At 41.6% G+C, this 15,228-nt stretch overlaps 1 long non-coding RNA gene across 2 annotated transcripts in view; it reads left to right on the top strand.

Annotated features, from left to right (window-relative positions):
- Positions 1-15,228, top strand: part of LOC101749926 — a 120,118-nt gene that overhangs the window by 23,995 nt on the left and 80,895 nt on the right. Inside the window, exons 2-6 of one of the 2 annotated variants that reach the window (XR_005858313.2) lie at positions 3,585-3,657; positions 5,161-5,369; positions 12,731-12,793; positions 13,195-13,256; positions 14,365-15,190. This is a non-coding gene — a long non-coding RNA (uncharacterized LOC101749926). Of the gene's footprint in view, positions 1-3,584; positions 3,658-5,160; positions 5,370-8,648; positions 9,021-9,761; positions 12,794-13,194; positions 13,257-14,364; positions 15,191-15,228 lie in introns of those variants that run through there. The other variant, XR_005858299.2, reaches the window with a different exon arrangement.

Genomic DNA, 15,228 nt, shown 5'->3' with positions numbered 1-15,228 from the left:
CTTAGGCAGACCGGATACAAATGGTTCAACCCTAATCTGGCTGCACAAAGAAGCAAAGTACTTATGTGAGCTGGCCTTGAAAAGGCTCTGGTACAGTGCAGCACGAATATGATGGGGTAGTCTGTGGGCTGGGGAAAGATCTACTTTGATAAACTGGGCCTCCTTGTACAAACTTGCCCTCTAAGCCTATAAAATGGCAGTTGAGGACCTTAGAAGATACAGTTCAAAACTTCAAACAGCTTAAAGGGATGTCATGTGAAGGTCCCTTTGCCCAAGTTTGATCAGCAAATGTATGGACCACACACCTTTGTCCCAGTTTATGGGGTAGCCCTTAAACTTGAACAATTTACATGTTTGTTTGTTTTTTTCATTTTAATATACCAGCCCATCCTCAGCACTCTTCCAACTTTGTTGTACCATTAATTGTTATACTGAATAACTGGAGTGATTAGGGTAGAGACATCAGATAGAGCCAGATATTATACAGTTGTCCCAATAGAGTCATTTGTGGCAACTGACACTTGAGTGCCTGTGATCAGATACTGCCATGGCTTTAGGAAACCTTGGGCTTTACAGAATTTGAAATGTGCTGCCAAGCATTTGAGAAGTTTGTCAAGCTTTAGCACGTGTTCTCATCTGGTCTGAGCTGGATGCTAACTTTCACGTGTTCTTGGTATGAGCACTGTGATCTCTTCTGTCTTGAAAAGAAGCAATAGCCTTTATTCGCAGAGGGAAGACTGTGGAAATTGACTCTCACTTCAGGTTTTTCTTCTTGTATTTATAAATGCTCTTTGAAATAAATCTGTAAATGCAGGATATAATTCAGATCAGCTGAAGCAATATGTTCAGTGGGTCATGCACAGAAAATTGTAGGTGTTCCTCATATGTCATCCAGATTTTTTTTAAATGTTCTTGGCAAAAACATGATGTTTCTGTGTGGACAGCAGTACTGATGTCCTGTTGACTCCCCCACCCTGCCACTAACCACCTGGAATGAAGTTATTTTTATAACTGGCAGACTTTCTATAAGCAAAATTGTTCAGATTTAGCAGCTGAATGGAAATGCCTGGCGTGCTTTTTGTGGTCATCCTTGATTGCTGATGTTACATGGTAAGGCAAATGTGCCACAGAATTATGGTGTGTTTGCATCTTCGCCAAGCAATTGGTAACTAGCCTAGCTAAGATGCGCAGGCTTAGGCCACTTGGTCTCTGTGTTTAAGCCCTCCCAAAACCTGGGTACACTCTGAAGCTGGAAATTGGGTAAATCTCTATTAAATAGGAAGTATCCAGCCCTGCCCTTCTGCAGAGTTTCTAGGCATGAAAGTCTCAGCCTTCTGGCTATTCTTTGGGTTAAATATTTACATTGGTCTGCGCCAAGGACAAGGAATCTGGGGGCTGTAGGCTGAAATAATTTTCCTATTTATTTGTATGTGTCCAGAGCTGTGTGCATGGTCTGAAAGGCCCTTTGAGAATAGTTCCATTAGTGTGACAGGGCCAGAATTTCACTTCAGGCACTTTTACATCTGCATACGTAATCTGCTCAGAGCTGTTACAGACAGCACTGGGATGACAAATGCCTGGGCAGGTCTCCACAAGTGCTACCACTGTTCCACACTTCATGGTATTTTACTGATGCTATAGACAGGAGGCGGGGTGAGGAGAAGGGAGACTTGAAAGCAGGTATTGAGCAGGGTGTTCCTCAGGGCCACAGGAGCAGGAGTGTCCTTCAGATCATCATTTTCAGTGGTAGAAGAGGGTGTTGCTTACTGGTTGGTGCAACAGTCACCTATCGAAGCCTCCCAGCTCTCCTCTGCACTGCAGTTCCAGCACTAGCAGTTTTCTCTCCGGCTATCAGACTTTGCTGGTTCTCTTGCCTGTCTCCTTTGCCTTCCTGGTTCCCCTAAGTCCTGCAGGTTGCTGTTCTGAGCAGATGCCTCTCCTGGGGCTGCTGTGCTTCTGTATCATCTTGCTCTGTTAGGAAATGCCTAAGCTCTTACCTTAAATAAATGTACACGATAGGAAAGACATTGATTTCCAAGAAAACAAAGCATGGAGATCCAGACTTGTTCATTACTTGAAGTTTAGATCTGGGGCTCTGCAAATGTGAGATCTGAACTTATGCTGGTGTCTGATCTGATGTCGTGTCAGTGTTTCTTGGATTTTACTTTTTTTTTTTTACTCTTCCTATGAGAGAAAGTTACCTTGAGTGATTTGAGGGGGAATATTTTAACTATTTGGAACACACTCTGTAATATGATAGTTTTCTGATCCTTAGCTGTTGAGATATGACTGACAGCCAAACTCTGCTCCTCATGTCCCTGTGCTCAGAAGAGAGCCTGAGCCTAAGCTAGCTAGGGAATCTTCCCAGGATAAACAACTTTGGCTGTTCATAATCAAGTGCAACAAATATAGATCAGTTTAAATTGAAAGCTGTGTTAAGGTTTAAGTTAGGTGCCCTGGAAAACATCATCACAGCTGTTAGGCAATGACCTTGGTTGGTTTTCCGATCTCCAGAGCATCCCTGCTGAACCTTGCACTTTCTGCCTTGCATTGCTGGAAACTGCCCAGACTACCTGCAGCTAGGAGACAAGTCTCTTGTCTAAAGAAACTTATTTATTCCCTGTTGTTCTGACTGTGGGACTGCTTTGGAAATGTTTTGGGCAGATCTTGTAGTCTCCTGAAATGCTAGTTTAGCTCAGCTCTGTGTAAGGGAAGAATTACTTGCACTTGAACCTTTCCTTAAATAGCTCTGAGTGTTTTGGTAAATACAAATTGCAGCTCGGTATTACAGCTTTTCATTACTCTCTACTCTTGATAGCCATTTCTGTTAAGAGGTGCATTTTGAGAACCAAATGCATTTATGTATATCTTAAAAATGAAAAGCTTTTCTGAGAAGAGAAGCCTACCACTAAAATTATATGCAATTTTCTTTTGGGGCAGCTGGTGTGCTAGGGCCATGTGAAGGCTTTGCAGACAAAATGGTTGTACTTGGAGCCTGGCATAGCAGCAACACCAATTGCTGAAGATGTCTGAGAGAAATCAGTCTCCCATAGTGTCTTGATGGTCAGTTTTGTGTGCAACAGGGACCTCTGAGCAGCACAGCCACTCCTCCCAGATGGCTCCTGCCCCCAGGTCCCTCATGTGGGGGAGCAGCACCTGAGATGAAGGGGTTGTCAGAGATCACTCAATTACGTTTAATTTTTAAGGGCTGAACATAGGTGTTTGGAAGGAGTCCTCCTGTATGCAGCAGTTTATTTCTGGCAGTTGCTCTTGCTTTATCATTGCCCAGGGGTTATCACTATCTGCCAAATACGTGCCTACTGGAAAACTCTGATCTTCCCTCTTTTCACAGCTTGGTTATGCATTTTTTTCTATGAATTTTTGCGGAGAACTTCAGACCGAGGCTGTGACTATCCTTTTGGTTCATGATGGCTTTCCCTTTTAATCAAGCTTTAGGGCATACACCATATCAGGTTGTGCACCAATCTCATTCTTTCTCTACTTCCCGCATGCAGTAATATATGATTATCCCTTCTTTTGCACCAGCGCCAGTGCTCACATGACTCCCTATTGCGCTGTTCCAGGGAGCTGATCCAGCCAGAAAGTAACCTGAAAAAGAAGTGCTGAGCTCTGTGAACCTTCTTCCTCGGAGATCAGGTTAGTAAGTGTTAGTGCTGGCCATGGGAGAAGGTGGGGACACGTATCCTGGGGTTATGGAAGAGTGCTGTAACTTGCTGTCAGAGGTTTTTATACCACCATGCAACCTCAGTGATTTGGATGGGGAATTTATAACTGTGAGAGCCTTATCTGAGTCACTGACTAATTGTTAATATTACCATGTTTGCCCTGCAGAAATATCAGGAGGTTGCAATCATGATAGGAGCGCTGCTGTGCCTAGCTCTGTGTACACACTAAAGGAAAATTACACTGTTTGCAGTCTCCGTAGATGTGTCGACCAAACACAACCAATCACAATACAAATGTGCTTTAGTCAGAAAAACTGTAGTGTTCCTAACTGAAAGTTCATCTCTACCTTCTTACCCTATATTCTGTCTGATGGGGTAGCAGATATAGAAAGGGTGCAGGAAATGTGGTGTGCACAGCACTGCCTTATATGGTACACCCTCATAGCTGCAGGGAAACAGGACTTCTGTGCTGTAAGTTGCATCCAAGTGATAATAGTTACCAGGGGACTTATTCTACAAGGAATTTGTCTGAACTGACAAAGACCTGCCTTGAACGTCCCTGCAAAAGCCCATTGTAGTGTGTTTCAGTCTTATGCAGTGTTTTATTATATATGCTCTTTTAAAAATTCTCTACGTGTACCTTATTTTTTTGTATCCGGGGTAACAGTTGCTTCTTATTTGTCTTCTCTGCAGTTTTGCTAAATTTGTGAACCAGAGTAATTTGAGCTGTATTAAAATTTCCCCAACTTTTTATAATCTGGGTTGTTAGTGGGGAAAAACTGCAGTTGTAGGGATGGGAACTTCATGGTCTTCTTTGTAAAAGGGCTGAGCCCTCTTCACTCGTATGGTGTGAGCTGCTTTTGGCACCTCTGAGAGTTGAAATATGTTCACAGTTGTGTGCTGCAAGCTGAAGGAAGCATTCCTCTATATGCTACATTGGGTTTCGCTCTGTGACTGTGGAGGAATGCATCATATGAAGGGGGGGGGGGGGGGGGAAACAAAACATTTCAGGAATCAGCAAATTTGGAAGAGTTTCATCAGTGATGATTAGTTGGCTCCCAGGAATCATGTGAAGAACACTTTCTCTATTTCAATATAGAGCGGAATTAAAATATGAATGTAATAAGACCAAGTCCTGTTTCCCATGTAAGTACAGACAGTATGAAATCGTAGAATCATCTGAGTTGGAATGGACCCTCAAAGGCCATCTAGTCCAACTCTCCTTCACTGAAGAGAGCCACCTACCGATAGACCAGGTTGCTCGGAGCCCCATCCAGCCTGACCTTGAGCCTCCCCAGGGAGAGGGTGTCCACTACCTCTCATGGTAACCTGTTCCAGTGCTTCACTACCTGTTATTGTAAAACCCTTTTTTCTTATATCTAGTCCAAATCACCACTCTTCTAGTTTGAAACCATTTCTCCTTGTCCTATCACAACAGACCCTGCTAAAGAGCCTGTTCCCTTCTTTCCTGTAGCTCCCCTTTAGATACTGAAAGGCCGCTATCTGGTGTCTCTGGAGCCTTCTCTTCCTCAAGTTGAACAGCCTCAGCTTTCTCAGTCTGTCCTCATAGGAGAGGTGTTCCATCCCTTGGATCATTTTCGTGGCCCTCCTCTGGATACGCTTTAACAGGACCATGTCTCTCTCCTGTACTTAGGACTCCATGTCTGGACACAAGTACTCCAGGTGAGGCCTCACCAGCGCAAAGCAGAAGGGCAGGATCATCTTTCTCAACCTGCTGGCCATGCTTCTTTTAGCGCAGTCCAGGATACTGCTGGTTTTCTGGGCTGTGAATGTACATTGCTGGCTCATGTCCTGCTTCCCATCCACCAGTAGCCCCAGGTTCTTTTTGGCAGGGCTGTGCTCCATCCTTACATCCCCCAGCTCATACTGATAGTGGAAATTGCTACAACACAGACACCAACACCTTGCACTTGGTTTTGTAGAACGTCATAGTGTTTGCCTGGGCAGCCCACTGCTCAAGGCTGTCCAAATCTCTCTGGATGGTGTCCCATCTCTTGAGTGTATCAACCGCACAAACTTGCACCAAGCACTTCCACCATCCCTCTACAAATCTGCGTTGGTGTAAGTGAAGTGGCTCTCAACTGGCGGGGAGCATAGGTGGGTGGATTTGGGCCTGGGGCAACTGAGTGGCAAAACAGGAGAACACTTGAACAGAAGTGTGTTAAACAGTGATGCTGCTAATCCTCTGTGGCCTCCACCAGCCTCTGCTTTCAGTTCATACATACGCAGCATGACTCCAGATGGAAGTGGCCTTAACTGGTAGATTACTCGTCAGTATGGTAATGCCCACCAAACGTGACATTTAGATGGGATCGATTTCACATTGAGTTGATTTTATACCTGTTTATATTTAGCAGGAAAACATTTGTGGTCTCTCACAGATTTTTTTAAATTGAAGAAACTTATTTTATATACTATACCATATACTATCTCAACCCTTTACAGTGACTGGAAGGGAAATAGGGCTACTGACTTCAACTCCATCTCTGCATACTTTGTTCTTCATTTGTGCCGCATTAGTAATGCTGGTTTAGATTTTGGAAAGGATTATAGGCTCTGCAGGTAGGAGGTACTATGTATACATAAGATACTATTAGAAGGTAGATAGAAGCAGCTTCTTCTGAAGGTTACTCTGGTATAGGAAAGATAGAATGACTTTAAGGGCATAATGCTTTTTCTCCCAGTCTGTGCAGTCCCTGTCTGTAGCACAGTAAGGTTTTGTTGAAGATGTGAGTTTATGATGCTGCACAGTGGTCCCAGCCTCTGTTCTGTTAAGTCCTGTACTGGTATTTGACCACCACACTGTTGAGGTGACTTTGGGGTTTTAAATGCAAGACGTTCAAATGAAAAGTGTCTGCACATCTTTGGATTGCATCCCGGTTCCCCAGAGCCTGCTTGGAACAGACTTTCTTCTCCATAGGATCATGTAAGTCAGCATAACTGGAGATTTTTGTCTTCTCTGAGCAAGCTGGTTACGATTGACATGTAAAACCTTAAATACTCCAAAGGTCAACCAATTAAGAGCGATGATTACGAGCTGGTTCGTGGTGAACTCCTATTCACTTGCAGCATTCTCCAGTCTAAAGTTTCTTCAGAGGAGATGCAGGGATAACACTCCGGGGTGGGAACACTTCCTTTTTACATTACTAAGAAGCATTGTTGTCTTAAATGTAAATTAAGTAATTAGTGAGGTCAAGAGACCACACAAAAGATTTTATTGGTTTGAATAAAATGCAGCCTGACATCAACCGGTATAGTAACAAACAGATTTTCTGCTTTAGCATGAATCAGCAGGTGAGATGCAATTTCACCTTGTGTCTCACTCATGCACTACTGCATTTCCAATTTATTTTAGAGCTGTAGTTATTTAGATACATATTTGCATGCTTTAGATACTGTTACCTACCCCATTTCTGCGTAAGGCTTTAGTTTTCATTTCTACTCCATCTTCATTCTGTGATTTTTATTTTCTACTTTGCTTATTGCTTTGTTTCTTTTTTTTTCTCATGGAGGTATGCTTAGAAGTTACTTAGAATCTTTTAAACAATATAAGGAAGTGAATTTAACAGATTGTAAATTAGGAAGCTTGAGCTGCCTTCTTGGCTATCACCCACGTGTTTTAGCTTTTACTATCTGTTTGGCATGCACTACTTTTTCATTCAGATGTAAGCAGCACTACTGAAGTGAAAAGGCCTTGGCTGTGTTTTAATAGTAATGCTCTAGCTGTTCACTCACTCTGTTCTTGTGCAAGGGGCTGTAGATCCTCCCAGTCGAATAAATGTCATTTCCCAGATTATCTTCTGAACAGCTAAGACAAATGATGAGCTAAAAGATGATCTGGATCATTTGCCATCTGGATTATAGTGATAGAATGAGAGGGAAGGGCTCCAAGTTGTGCCAGGAGAGGTTCAGGATGGATATTAGGGAAAAACTTCTCCAAAAAAGTGGTTGGGCATTGAAACAGGCTGTCTAGGGAGGTGTGGTGGAGTAGCTGTCCCTAGGGGTGTTTAAGGAATATGTAGATCTGGCAGTGAGGGACATGGTTTAGTGGATAGTATTGGTGGTAGGTGGACAGTTGAACTAGATAATCTTAGAGATCTTTAGAGCTCTTTTCTAACCTCAGTGATTCTGTGATTCTTTGTGCAAGGGAAGCAGGGGCAGTGGGAAGATGGGTGATAATGTGCAAAGTTTATAGTGAGCTGTAAGCTGAACCCAAGTCAGAATTACCTCCCGTTGCCATGCAAGGTATGTTCCTTAAGATTCTCCCATCCTATGTTTTGAATCGGCATGGCTGCTAGAGACTTATTTAAATAATAGTATGCAAACTTTTACATGAAGAGATCATGGAAAATTTTAAATAAATCCTTATTTTCTGGTCGTTGTGGTTTAAAAAAAAAAAATCATTGTCTTGCCTGTATTTACACATGAGAGACAGGGATTCTGCCAGTCAGCCATGGGAGCAGCGCTTCTCCCAGGCTAAATGCCCTGTGAGGTGTGTAATGCAGAAGAGCTGGATGAGAGGGAGGGAGGACTGGCTCTGCCGGTTGGGGAGAGTCAGCTAAATGAATTGAGTGCTTTACACTGTGGCAGGGAGTGGATCATGTGCCAGATAAAGCAAACAGCAGGCGTAGAGCCCAGTTAGCACCCACTGGTTATTAAGAAATATCTGCCCAAAGATATAAGAATAACAGGATAGGATCTTATTTCATCTTTCACCTGTCTGTGAGGTTGCAGTCCCCTGCTTTTACTCAGACCATTCCCCTCCCAGGCTAGTTGTGCAGCACGAGACTGATGTGAAGCCTCAGTTCTGCTTTCTTGTCTTTCTAAAGCAGAGTAGCACCTAGCTTAGTGTGGAGAGTGTCCTGGTCACACTGGGCATTCGGTGCTCTATGTGAGATAGGGAAACGTTATCTCTCATTTTATAGACAGTGATTGCAGCACAAAGTAAACAAGCTCCAGACCCTCATAGGTACTTTGATGCCTGACTCTAGATGGTCTCAAGGTCATACAGACTCTCTGCATATTTCTAAGGCTTGAGGCTAATGTGATTTTTGTGCCTGGACACAAACTGTGTTGCAGGCAGAGATGGGATCTATGTGTACCAGGCTGGTGGCTTAGCTGCTGGACCAGTCTGCCTTTCCTAATCTTTTGTTCAGATCTCTGCTTTCAACCTGTCTGTTCTGAACGATGAAAACCACTGTGGTTTTATGCTGAAGCACTGCCTCGAAGCTTGAAAAGGCTGCTTGGGTATGGGAGGTCTGCTCTGTTGAACTTCTCCCTTGTGGGAACATAAAGCCCGAGTTACAGCGTGAGGTGAGCAATGTTCAGCATGCAGTCGCCCCAAACCACTTTACTGCCTAAGTACTGCACTGTGGGATCATGGTGAAGTATTAGCACAGATAGAAATGTGCCACTTTCAGGCTGTGTTTAGCAGGAAGTTCCTCAGGGAGGAATGGACATAGGAAGCAAACTGAATTAAACAGGGAAGTGTTTCTACCAACTATTGTGTCATGGATACATGTATGTATTGCGTATAGGTATGTATATGTAAACCCAGAGTTTAATAAGGGCATGGAGGAATTCCTGGTAATTAGCAGACCAGATTTTGCCTGGGTTAGAGATTTTTTTTTCTAAATGTGTGCTATATTTTCTGCTTTATGCCACGTGACTGGCTTTTAAAAGTGAGCAAAGTCACTCTTCTCTGGCTTTGAATCTGCCTGTGAATTGCAGAGGACAGCCAGTAGGTATTTTTGCTGGGGATTTAGGAAAAAAAAAGCCAACATGGCATAGAGTATCTCTGTTCCCTCCCACTGCAAGGTTTATTGATGCTGTCTGCAGATTTGTGTTTGTTTTACTGCTGGTAGTTAGAGCTGGTGATCAAAGGCGAGTGTAGCCGAACCCATGAAGGGACGTAATTGGTTGGACTCTTTGAGTCCTCTGTAACAATACTCAGTTTTGTTGTGCTAGGCAGGGCTCCACGAAGTATAAAACATTGTATGATTGCCGGGGCAGTTGGTCAAATGTTTTCTTCTCGTCTCAATTCCTTTTATACAGGAAACCAATATAGCTGGGAGCCCAGGGATGAAAGCTTTAAACCTGGAGGGTGCCTGGTACTTCCTGAGAACCTCACAGGGAAAACGTTCAGTCCCCAAACAGCCTCGCTGACAGATATGTTTTTATAGCCTATTATTTTCTCTCTTCGTTCTTTGTTTCATTTGAATATAATAGGCTCTTTATTTTTAACTGCTCGTCTGTTCCTGCTGTTTATATCCTCACCCCAAAATCATAATTCTCTGGTTATTTTCTTTTTTCCTTTTTTGACATCACGGTTGGTTACTGTCTAACTGTACTACAATGCCTGTATAGAAGGGACATGGTTTATTTTCTTACATTTTCCATTTTCCTCTCTGTCTTTTCAATAGAATCCCATATTTCAATTTGAACCAGAGGGTTGTTGCCTTATTTATAGGTCTTGAATTTTGGCAGTGATGTAAGTGTCTTATGTGGTTGTATGACTTCACGAGAGAAAAAGCTGGAGCTGCAGATGAATACGTAAAAATGTTATTTTCCTGTTCATTTCTCTAATGTGTGAGATGGAGAAAAGACTTGAGGCCCATGATAGTGAAGTTCCTTTATTTCAATATCATCTGTTTATTCATTTAGATAGAATGGATGCAGAAGTTTCTAGCATGTTAGTCTTTAATTTGGACAAATATGCAACGTAGGGTACTTGTTTTCATCTTACACTGGCATTCATCTTATAAAACTCACTTCAGGGTACTATTTGTGAGAGGCAGCCACCCCCCTCCCCCCCCCCCCCCCCCCCCCCCCTTGCTGCCCCTGCACAACCCCATGTCCTCCAGCCCTTGGGGGTGAAACAGTGGTGCTTGCCCAACTGCCCTGCATGTACAAGCGGCTCTGCACACTGCCAGGTCAGCATGACACGAATGCACCACCTCTGATACTTTGCAGCAGACCTTGTTATGAGTTCCTGCCCACTGGCAGCATAGCAGGCTGGAGAGCCAGAGCCAGGCTTCGCTCTCCATGCTGCCTCTGCCTCCGAGTGACTTTTGGGCAAGTCTGTAAACCCGGTGCTTGCTTTACCCTTCTTTAAGTTAGCATCTGCAGTGCCTGCCTCCAAGAGTGTCTGAGAATAGAACTGGTGGGAAAAATGATTTTTGTCCCAGAAAACCCGTTATACATATCTGCCTATAATTATTTAGCATAGAACATTACTTATTTACTGACATGTACAGCGTTAATTTAGCCTCCAATTTAATCATAATGAAAACCCAAATAATTAAAATCTTCATTAGAGTGTTTCCTCATCTCCAGGTCTGTCAAGGATCAGTCATAATGCATCTTACTGAGATAGTTAACTGCTTCAGTTGGGGTTTCGCTATTCTGTGGAAAAAGTATACTATTTTACTGAAATGGGATTTGCTGCTCAAAGCTGTTTCAGGAATACCTTTCTGCTGCATAACTTAATGAAGTACGTGGAAATGATTTTAAGCTGCTTGCAAAAGAACAGCCGAGGATCTATGACCTAATAATTATTAATTATAATGCAATTAATAATTATTATTATGATTACTTAACTCTTTTAAGTACATATGTTCTTTTTATGTGCTTTCTTTCTTGCACATTGATCACCTTAATTATGGTATGTCTGTTTGCGTGTACTTAGCACCTATTAAAATGAAACCTGAAGTGCATTCTCAAACAAATTAGGAACTGCTTTGTATGTTTTGAGGCCATCTCAGTGGGAATGGACTAGTTTTTCATCTCCCTTTGCTGACATAGTTTGGACTTTGCATTATATCATTTTCCCAGACCTTTGACAGAAAATGCTCCCTCTGTTCTCAGTATTTTGACCATTACTGGTAATTGTCTAATGATTAACTCTTAGGGCAATGAGGAAGCAAGCATATGCCATCATCCTGAAATGCTGAATTCTCCCAGCTCCTGAAAGAGATAAACCTTTAGAAGTTTGTAGGACAATGCATTTTGTAGCTGGATCATGTAATTTCATTTTCATGCTTCAGTCACTTTTCACAGCTACCTGGGCAACTAGAGAATTCAAAAATCCCCATTGTGTAGACGTCTGCTTGCAAGTCCCCACAGGAAACATCTGCAGTACTGAATTAATTACAGATAATATTTTATGATCTAAATAATAACTTGAAAGAATATAAAATCACCTATGGAATGGGACTCAAAAATCCATTGAGATGAAGCCTAAATTTGAACTGCGCTTTGCTGAAGCCCTATTTTGCACACAAGATACTGTCTACACAAGAAAGATGAGTCTAGTTTTGTGCTATTTTTCTCTTCCCCAGCAGTAATGGGGTCACTTGAGGCAGTTGCTGCCAGTGCTTACCCAGATGAGCAGTGCAGCTATTGTGTCCCTTCCTACATCAGCGTGTTTGGCAGTGTCCCTGTAGAAATGGACCAAATCTGACGAGCTGTGCAGCCTGGACCTGCTGGTAGAATTGAAACTCTGATGTGTTGTGCAGTTCTTTCTCTCCCTCAGATAAGGCAGGAGCTTTCCTACCTCTGTCTACACTGCTATCTCCTGGGCAGTTTTTCCATTCTGCTTCAGCTGCTTTCCTCAGCACAGCCTACTATGGGTAGGTCGCAAAACTTTCCCTTTTGCTCTTAGATTGAGATCTGCGTTACTGGGGAAAGACAGCTGAGGCTTTGGGATTCAGGAGACCTGAGTAGGTGTTGTTTTTTCTTGTCTGAGTTCTTCATTCTTCCTCACTGAACTGAGCTATAAAGAGAAGTGATAACATTTGGCTGCCTTGCTGGTTCATGTGTTGGTGTTTATAGCAGGTTTTGAGAGTGTCCTTAGAAAGTAAAGTGCTATTGGTGGTGGTAATGTAATACTATAGTTGTGTCTGAATTTTGCATCATTTAAACACAAGTCTTTAAGTTTTCTATACCTCAGAAATTGAATCACTGCTAATATCATAACTAGAACTTGTCGTACACCAGTTACATACCTATTATTTGTGCCTTAGGCTAAAGGACAACAAAAGAAAACCAGTGGATAAAGGTTCCGAATCAGAACTGATGTTGCCCAGGTATTTCTTTCCTCCCTTCATTTTGATAAGCTGTCCCAGTTTTCTTCAGTTGCTTTTATGTGGCTCTATCTATCATTATATGGCTGTTTTTTTTTAATTGCTGATAATAGCTATTCAGACTTGAGAAACTTGATTTGCTTAACCTTGGATCTCTGTGAGAGAGGCTGGTTACTTTGAACCTTTTAGCCTTCTGCATTTGGTAATGTTGAAAGAAGCAACTCTAAAATTGCAATAAAACCCCTAATTTAAACACACAAATAGATGCCTTGATTCTTACAAACAACATCAAAAGGCTAGAGAGTCTGGAGTATATCAACCATATACTGGTCATTCACCATTAATCAACTTACACGTGCCTGTCTCTCCATCAAGATCTCTCTTTTTCAAATGCATTCTCTCAGACACGATGCTGGATAATTATGAGGCTGCGAGGAATCCCAATAGTCTCCAGTTGTTATGTGCTGTAAGTAAGGACGAAATGGCCTCCTGACATTCTTTGGTGAGGACATTGTGTTTTATTACACGGATGAGTCTCTGTGCTTATTTACATGCAATTGTCATTATCCTTCAACCATGGAGTCTGAATTTTCTGTTCCGTGCTTCTCACAAAGATTGCTTAAAATAACAGATGCTAACTGTTGCAGACAGATTAGTTAATTTTATAACTAGTAAAACAGTAAAGTAATAAACATCAAAGTGCTTAGGTCCAAGGTCCAAGAATATAAAGAAGGAACAAATACCTAGATGTTTGGTGATTAATTTCCAACTGCTGTGTATATGCATTTAATTGTATGCTATGACCATTCTCTTTGGTGTAGTACAGCCTGTGCGTTATCACCACCTAACTCTTCTATGTGTTGTGCAATTTATTTGGGCTCACATCTCACTAGTCAGTATATTGGTTTTTGTTAGTGTTCTTGTTCCATAAAGTGAATTCTTTGCATGAGAAATACAGCTAAGGAACAAATGTGTTGCTTTAGAGGGGCAATGTTCTTGTTCATATGCATAAGGTATTATTTAACACTGGTTATATACATTGGCTTGCATGCCTTTTTTTGTTTGCTAACATACATTTTGATCGCATGTGTAAAACATGAGAACTATTTTAGATGCATATCTCTACATAAAGCAATGGAGTTAAACATACTTGCCTGTTCTTCTCATTTTGATATTTCCTCTCTGGCCAACTGTTATTACTTTTATGCATTACAGATGAGCCCACTCCCCATATAAATCTAGCGATAAGCAAACTGGCTGAAAATCTTGTTAATGCTCAGGAGTTCATATTCTCACTAGAGAAGACAATTATGCTAAAAAGAGAAAAGGGTAGATCATAGTATTTGTAGTCATGCAGGAAATAGGTACAAAATACAGAGACTAGCCCAGATTTCCCAAATTTCCATCAGTATTTTAATCAAAGAACATATTTTCTCTGTTCTTTACCCTCTCTTTTGTTCTTTCTCATCTCAGATACACGTTTTATGATGATAGCCCCAATAAAAATGCATGGCACAAAGACAATATATGGATTATCTGCTGGGAAAATAAAAACTTTCTTGTTTTTCTGTCAGCAGTCTGTATGGAGACAGAGAGGCCTGCAAGTGCCAAGACCAATTCAAGAAAAGCCTAGGGAATTTCCTTTCTGCAAACCTTTCAGATCTACTTGTTTTTTTTTTTTTTTTGCCTTAATTTGTCTCTAGGAACAAATAGAGAGAAATCATTCCATGGTGATAAATGTGGCACAAATGTTCTGTAATTTTACTCTTGTTCACTAGACAGCGATCATTATTTTTCTTTATCTCCTAAAGTTGTCTTTATATAGAGATTGTCTGAAGACACAATCTTCAGAGGACAGAAACAATATTCTTACGCATGTGGAAGACTTCCATTGTTTCCCCTGCTGCTCCTTTGGCTTGATGCTGTATGCAAGGATTAATTGTAGGAAATCAGTGCTCCTCTTCCTAAACATAAACTAGGTTGAACTGCATTCTTCCTGTCTGCTATTGTTAGCCAGAGCATTAGAAAACTGTGTAGCAAGTCAGTCATGGAGGAGAAAAAGTAGGATGATTTGCTTTTTGCTCAGCTTTGTGCATTTTCATCTGCTGAAAGTAGATTTATTTGCACTGCAAATTTTGTCTTTATGTGAAGGATGATTTCATTGTATTCAATAAAATTGTATGGTGAAATGAAACAAAAAAGTATAGGGTTTTTTTTTTCCAGTTCTGTTTTTGTTTCCCTCTCAGCAATGGCATTCACTTTCAGTCTGGTGTAAGCAAAAGAAGGGAGTGTTTGTATGTTTGTTCAGTCAGCATGGTAAGAATTTTCTCAAACCTTTATAGTCCTTTTGGCTAAGGTGATTATTTAAATCTTAGTGAACTGCAGTCAAATGTAGAACAGGTAAGTGGCTGGTTTCTTGATGCTTCAGAAATTGTTGT

This window comes from Gallus gallus, chromosome 3 (assembly GCF_016699485.2).
Source record: "Gallus gallus isolate bGalGal1 chromosome 3, bGalGal1.mat.broiler.GRCg7b, whole genome shotgun sequence".
Taxonomy (NCBI): Eukaryota; Metazoa; Chordata; class Aves; order Galliformes; family Phasianidae; genus Gallus; species Gallus gallus.
Note: the sequence above shows the minus strand (reverse complement) of the source record. Positions and strands in the feature narration are given on the sequence as shown.